We start from the raw sequence: 7,940 nt of genomic DNA, 5'->3' as shown, positions 1-7,940 counted from the left end.
AGAGAGAGACAGAGAGAGAGAGAGAGGGAGGGAGAGAGAGAGAGAGAGAGAGAGAGAGAGAGAGAGAGAGAGAGAGAGAGAGAGAGAGAGAGAGAGAGAGGAGAGAGAGAGATGTTGTTATTTAATCATTTCAGTAATGTTCAACTCTTTGTTACCCCCATTTGGGGTTTTTGTGGTAAAGGTACTGAAGTGGTTTGCCATTTTCTTCTCCAGCTCATCTTACAGAAGAAGAAACTGAGGTTGACAGACATTAAGTGACTTGCCCAGGGTCACATAGCTAGTAAATATGTGAGGTCAGATTTGAATTTCAGTCTTCTTGATTCCACACACACATACACTTTTTTCTTGGCTATATGTATATTTGTATATAAATATAGGTGTATATATACACATACATGTTTATGTATATACACACAAGCTAGTTGGTATAGTAGATAGAGTGTTGGGCCTAGAGCCAGGAAGACCTGAATTAATATCTGGCCTCAGGCACTTCATAACTGTGTGACCCTGGTCAAGTCACTTAATGTCTGTCAGCCTCAGTTTCCTTATCTGTAAAATGGGGAAAATAATAGCACCTATCTCCCAGGGTTGTTGTGAGAATCCACTGAGTTACTATTTTTAAAGTACTTTGCAAACCTTAAAGCAAATTCTGGTCATCATCATTATTATCATATCTTTATTCATAGTATTCCTTTCTGTCATAAGTGGTTTTGATGCTTTGGTTTTGCTTGTTAAAGACAGAAATCAGAAAACCTCCAAAACCCATCAACAAGAATGACAACACAAAGACTTCCTTTCATAGGACTTTTTTGTCATTGTGATAAATTAAATTCCTGGTGTTCTCATGCGCCTTGTTAATATAAAACACTTACCATGACTCGTTTAATTGTCTGGCACCCAGCACACATTTTAAAAACAAACCAAGGAAAAAAAACCCCAAAAACATTCAAGGAAGTTAAAGGATATTCTTGGCTTCTTGAACAGTCATAAGAAAAAATAATAAAAACGATTTGCTTTAGCTTATGTCAGTTAAGAAGGCATACTTTCCAATGGAAAAGAGAATGCCAGGAAGAGTCCCTGAAATGAGCACTGTTATTTTGTTTTGGGCTTCATGGAAAAGTACAGGATGACCAAAGGAAATGCCCACTCAGAAATATTCCCCATGTCAGGGGCAGGCAATGCAATGGCTCTTGGCTCTCAGACATGTCAGTTCAGATCAAAGACTCCATCACTCCTCTGTCTGCAAAAGGAGTGAGAAACTTTAACTGTGAAAACCGTTCAGAGCTTATTCTTGTTCTGGGCAGTGTTTGCTTTGAAAACAAAGAGGATAAAAAAGGAGCTTTCAAAAATGTTCTAGTTCAGGATATAGATTCACCTAAATTTAACTTGGGCTGGGGGAGTAGAGAAGTATGAAGTCCAGAAGCCAGATTACTGCTGACATCTACTAAAATGAGTGCTGGGGAGAATCAGAGGGAGGTCCTCTCCTCTCTGTGCTAAGGGGAACATGTATTTACCAAAGGCAGAACATTCCATCAAGCAGAAAATTGGTATTGCCTTCATCATCATCATCATCATCATCATCATCACCATCATCGCCTTTTAAGAGAAAAAAGTCAGAAAAAAGACAACACTACAAAAAACCTAAGGCTACTTCTGGGTCTGACCTGCCTTCAGTTGTGAAGGATGAGTGAGTCATTCAAAGTGCAGATTCCTAAGAATTCAGAAGACTGATGATTAAACAAACCTCCCTGTTCTTGGATGAAAGGTGATGAATTGGAAGTGATCAGACATGGTTTATATATTGATTTGTTTTCCTTGCCTATAATTATATTTGTTATTGGGGAAACCTTCTGCTTGAGGGGGAAATGTGGGTTAATTGGTAGTTATATGTATGAAGAAAGAAAGCATCAATGAAAGGCGAGGTTAACTGCCTCTGTACAAATAATTTATCTTCTCAATGCTCTAGGCAGCACCATCAGTCAACAAGCATTTTAAATATTTACTATACACCTGGACAGCATCTCAAAGACAGCATCTAATGAAGGAGACAACTTGAATGAATGAATGAATGGATATTTATTAAGTGATTACTATGAGCAAAGTTCTCAGCTAAGTACTATGGATATGAGTAGAAAAGGAAGACAGCCCTGCTACCAAAGAGAAACATTCTAATGGGCACAAAATACACAAAGGAAGACTCAAGCTACAAGTCAGATAGCAAGATCCCAATGATCTTAAGGGTGCTGTAGAACACATAAGATAATGCATATTCTTTACTTTCAACTGATAAAAATCAGTATCCATTTATAGTATGGAACCAGAGAGTGCTGAGGACTTTGGTGATGAGAAATTTCTTCCCCAAAATGAGGTTGCAGCATTTGCAGAAGCAGATCTCACATTCCATGCCTGTAGATGTTTCTTGGGGTCATGGAAGGGACTGGGCTAGAAGCTGGATCTGGGGTCTGGGGGATGCTGTCACTACTGGAGCTCTTGGGCTTATGTGTTGATCGGTGGCAGTTGGTCAGCTGTTGATGGTGGTGAAGAAGGGAGGCCCTTCTTCATGGTTGTTGCCCTCCTCAGTGATGGCTGTAGGGCTAGAAGCCAGGCCAGTTGTCTGGGGTGGTGACAGAGAGGAAGCACTGCTTGAGGGACCTTGGTTATATTCATCTGAGTCTAAGGAGATGTGGTGGTTGAGGCCATGGCAGTGATTTATCTTGCCTGGCACAAACTGCCTTCCTACTCACCTTCAGGGTGCATTGTTACTTCAGCTACATGCAAATAACTATGTAAATTAAAGATATAGACAATGTGAGTGGAAGGTAATCTCAGGGAGAAGGGACTTTGGGGTGCAGACTTGGAAAGGTGTGTAGAAGGTAGGATTTCAAGTAAGTCTTACAGGAATCTAGGGAAGTAAGGATGAGGAGGTCAATAAAGTGAAAGAAACTTGGAAAGGCAAGAAAGGGACTAGATTTTAAAGGGCTTTAAAAGCCCAACAAGTGGTTTTGGTTTTGATCTTGGAGATAATAGGGAACCACTGGAGGCTATTGAGAAAGTCCTAGTAGAGAGGTGTCAAGACCTTCACTTTAAGAAGACCTTTGAAAGCTGAGTAGAAGATAGATAAGCATAAGGAGAAACTTGAAGTCAGAGGACCAATCAGAAGGTTATTCCAGTAGACCAGGAGAGAGATGATGAGGGATTGTACAAGGAGGGGTGGCTGTGTGAGAGATGTTGAAGGTAAACATGTCAATATTTGAGGAGGCATGAAGAATTTTGGAATAGCTGCTGCAGTGAGATAGGAAATCAGTTAGGGAGGTATAAATGGAGAGCCCTGCAATAGTGAAAGTCTAATCAAAATGATGTAACAAATTTGTAGTGGACCCAATAAGAATGGCTTTGTGATTTTTCTCCATCTCCATTTGATGACATGAAGGAGGTGTATGGCGGAAGAAATTCAAGGTTGGGGCTTGGCAAGGGATAGGGACAGGATAAGGGGGAATGGGATTTGAGTGTTGAGGACAAAATAGAGTTGAAATTGGTCATCAGGTAGCTGAGATGTGGAAAAGAAGAATATGTAACTAGTGTATGGGGTTATTTTCTGGGAAAGAACTGAGGTAATGGAAGAATTGGAGGTCTGGGTGAGGATAAAGAAAAGTGCTAGGGGTATTAAGGCATAGGAGAAGATGGAATTATAAGTTGGAGAGAAGAGACCCACCTTTTTGAGAAAGGGAGTTCCCTTATCTGGGAGTTTCTTATACCAATAAAATCACAGATGCAAAAGAAAGCAATAAGGATTCCAGAAGGATATGCAGATAGAGCAATTTTGTTGCTACATTTAATAATTTCATATGAACTTTATATATGTCTTTTCTTTCTTTTTTTATTGCCTTTTTGGAGGGCAGTTGTGGTTAAGAACTTGCCCAAGGTTACACGGCTAGTTTTTGTGTTAAGTATATGAGGCTGGATTTGAAGTCAGGTCCTTCTGACTTTGGGGCTGGCGCTTTACTCACTGCGCCATATATATGTCTTTAACAAACCAAATCATTTTAACAGAGGTTCACATTTTCTTAAACAATCCTTTCTTGTTCTTTATGTAGTAAAATGTTTGTGATTATTGATCATTAAGTTACAATAAAAAAGAAAAATTTTAGAAAGTTGAGTGTCCCAAAGAGCTCATTGTCTGAACTGCCCATCTGACATTTAGATTTGGTTTTGTAGTTATTTATGTTCAAGCTTAAGTCCTGTCTTGATGTCTTATTGAGATGTAGAGATGATCCTGTGTCCTTGGAAGACTGTACCAACACAGCATCGTTTTCTGTCAAATTCTTACTAAGCTAGAAAGGCTTCAACTACTCTCTTCAGTGCCTACCTGTCCTCTGAGGACCAGCCTAATGCCTGTAGGTGTCAAAAGCTCTTTGTACACCTTATCTTATTTAATCCTCACAACAACCATGTAAAGTGTGTGCTACAGTTACTATTATTGTCATTTTAAAATGAAGGAACTGAGGCTGAGGTTAAATGACTTGCCAAAGGTCACATAGCTAGCCTGTGTTTGAGGTGGGATTTGAACCCAGGTTGTTCTGATCTCTCGTCAACATTCTATCCATCATGCCCCGATGCATACTGCAGATGACACTTTTACTTGACCATAACAACCTATGAAATGAACTAATATACAAAATAGCCTCCAAGTCTTGTGTGACTCTACTTTTTCCACCAGGAGAGTGGCAGAGTGATAGAAAGGCAAAAAAGGGTGATAAAAATCAGTTCTTAGACCATCTACAAACATTAATTTGACTGTTGGTACACAATTTATGTTCAGTGAATAAAAACTTGGCATGGTACCAGAGGAGCTGAATTTGACCATATTTTTTAGTAGTCAAATCCTATAATGATTAGTATGCAACTTGATGATATTGAGATTTTCATTACAAATGAAACTAGAAGATAATAAAGAATTCACAGCTACATAGAAAGACAGCTCACAGACTCTTAGCACTGTGACAAAAAACACTGGAGGAACATTACGTTCTCAATAGTTACATTTCATGAGATTCTTGGTGATGTTGGCAAGCAGTCCTCATGACAAGCCGAAGGACAGAGATGCTCATAGATATAATTGTAGATTGAACACTTCAACCACTGCAGAAGATGAAGTAGAGAGATTCTATGAAGAAAGTGCTAAGATCTTTCAAACTTCATCAGCATATATTTTGACTGTCATCAAAATCAACAAAAAAATGGGTATGGGGAGGATGGCAAAAATTACTTAAGAAATCACAATTTAGAATCAAGAGATAAAGGAAGCCAAAGGCTTGCATCATGGATTAATTGAAAGCCCCATACCTGGTTATCATGCATATTTTATTAAAGAAGAAAATTGGAAGGCACTTTATTTAACCAACATTGAACAATATTTTTTAAGTGAAATTAACTATATTTGAATAGGAAAAAATGTACAACTTGTTTGTGCTCAAATTGCATCTTCTCTCAGCATCTGTTCCCACTGTCCTTTGTTATTTTCAGAGTCAGTTAGTTCTCCTAAATAGAACCGCTAACTTGAAACACTACTTTACTGCTTACTAGCTGGGTAACACTGGGCAAATCAGCTTCTGCGTCTCAGTTTTCTTATCTTCAAAATGGGGATGTTAATGCTTACTCAGAAAAAGGGAGTATGCCATAGAGATGGAGAGGAGATCTGGAATCAGGAGGGCTCATGTTTAAATTCTTTATCTGACACATACTGACTGTTTGATCACCCGGCAAGTCACTTAACCTCTGAGAGGTTGACAACTTTTTTAATACCTTAAGTTCCTGGAATGTGCTGATCTGTATTGATAGAAGCCCTCATTGAGGGCTTCCTATAACAAAGAAATCACAGGGCTGATAAGAACTAAACAAAACAAAAAACCTGACTTGTCCTACAGTCTCAAGATCACTTGATATAATGGATGTGGAAGGGCTTTGTGATCAAATGCTGTATACTTTTATATATGTATATATGTATATTTTGATATATATATCAAAAACCTGTTTAATCCAATAATGTTGATTTATGACAAATTTTTTTTTAAAAAATAGCTATTAGGGGCTGCTAGGTGGCTCAATGAATAGAGCACCGGCCCTGGAGTCAGGAGGACCTGAGTTCAAATCCGGTTTCAGACACTTAACACAAAATTAGCCGTGTGACCTTGGGCTAGTCATTTAACACCCCCTCCCCCCAAAAAAGGCTATTAGAACACAGAGTCTTTTATTCAGAGAGAAAGTAACATTTTCCTTTTTTTTTTTTTGGTAGTCTGTACCAGTGATATCATTGGTGAGAAAAACTCTTGGTGATGGAACTCCCCTCCCTCCCCCCCATATCTGTGTGTGTGTGTGTGTGTGTGTATGTATGTGTCTCTCTCTGTCTAGGTATGTGTGTGCCTGTCTGTCTGTCTCTGTCTCTCTCTTTCTCTCTCTCCCCACTGATGCAGAGACTGATTGCTTGTCAGTAATTTATAGCCTTAGAGCACTGCGGGGAGGACTGAAATATTAAGTGACTTACCCAGACAATACATGTCAAAGGCAGGAGGACTGGATCTTCCTGGTTCTATCACCTATACCAGAGGGTCTACAACTTTTGGGTCCCAAGACCCTTTAATACTTTTAAAAATTATTGAAAAATCCCTGCCAAAGAGCTTTGGTTTATGCAGGTCATATCTATCAATATTTACCATATTAGAAATTAATCCCTCTTACTATTATAAAAATAGTTTTGACCCTGTGGATCTGTTGAAAGGCTCTTAGGGACCCCCTGGGGTGTCCAGGTCACACTTTGAGAATCACCATATTATACTATGCTGTGTGCCCATGGTTTACATACAGCTGATAAAGAGATAGTCAAACAGATGATTTAAGTGCATGTTGTATAAGAAAGTCTTTGAATATATTAGAATATCCATGGGATAAAAAAATAAACAATATCAATAAGATTCTTTTTTAAAAATAAAGAAAAGATCTGAGAAGTTTCAAAGTTTCTGTTAAATTCACTGATCTAAGGTTTTTTCAGTTTTTTCTTTCAGCTATGTTTCTGCACACATGCTGTTTCTCGAGAAACTGTCTTCTATTTTAAGTTCTGGCATTCGGATTTTTTTAAAGGTGGGAATCTGAGAAATTTAATTATACTTATCTTAGCCCCTTGCTTCCCCTCCGAGTTGTTTCTGCTTACCATGAGCAGAGATTCATTAAAGAGTAAAGAGAGAAAGTTCTGAAAGTAAGAACCTGCAACTCCTGTCTAGATGTGAGGGATGAGGAGGCTGAAATTGACTCCGAGGGAGAAACTTTTAATCATTGGTGTTTTTCTTATATTCATATACTCTTATTCCTCCAATTGCACAAGACTCGTCGTTTCATAACCAAACTATTTAAACAGCTTAGTCTCCCTGTCTTCAATACAACCCACACACAGTCACTAGGTTAATTTTCCTAAAACATCATTTTCATAGTATCTTACCAATCTACAATTACTTTCTATGAGCTAGCATCTCAATTTGGTACTCAAAACTCTTCAAAGTCTCACCCCAACTATCTTACTCAAATAATCTCCCACTATAACTCTTCAATGAACCCTTCTCTCCAATCAGGTTTGTCTATTCACTGTTTTCCCCAAAATGTGCTTTTTCATCTCTGTTCCATTGTTCTTATTACCTCATTACCTGATTTTACTCTGACAAAGTACAGAGCAGTGAGTAGGCCAGTATGGTTAGAATGTAGAGCACAATGAAGGGAATATAGTCTAATTGGATTGAAATTCTATAAAGGTGCTAGGTTGCAAAAGGATATTAAATGATAGAATTTATATTTAATCCCGGAAGGAAGGAAGCAGGGAGAATGGAAGGAAGGAAGGAAGGAAGGAAGGAAGGAAGGAAGGAAGGAAGGAAGGAAGGAAGGAAGGAAGGAAGGAA

General features: G+C 38.6%; 1 pseudogene; it reads right to left on the bottom strand.

Annotated features, from left to right (window-relative positions):
- Nucleotides 1-2,757, bottom strand: part of LOC138147322 (dnaJ homolog subfamily C member 7-like) — a 28,774-nt pseudogene extending 26,017 nt beyond the window's left edge.
- Between the last annotated feature and the right edge of the window lie 5,183 nt (nucleotides 2,758-7,940).

The sequence above is a fragment of the Petaurus breviceps genome, unplaced genomic scaffold (genome assembly GCF_028583685.1).
Source record: "Petaurus breviceps papuanus isolate PSGF00001 unplaced genomic scaffold, PetGlider_PUasm1.0 90784, whole genome shotgun sequence".
In the NCBI taxonomy this organism is placed as follows: Eukaryota; Metazoa; Chordata; class Mammalia; order Diprotodontia; family Petauridae; genus Petaurus; species Petaurus breviceps.
Note: the sequence above shows the minus strand (reverse complement) of the source record. Positions and strands in the feature narration are given on the sequence as shown.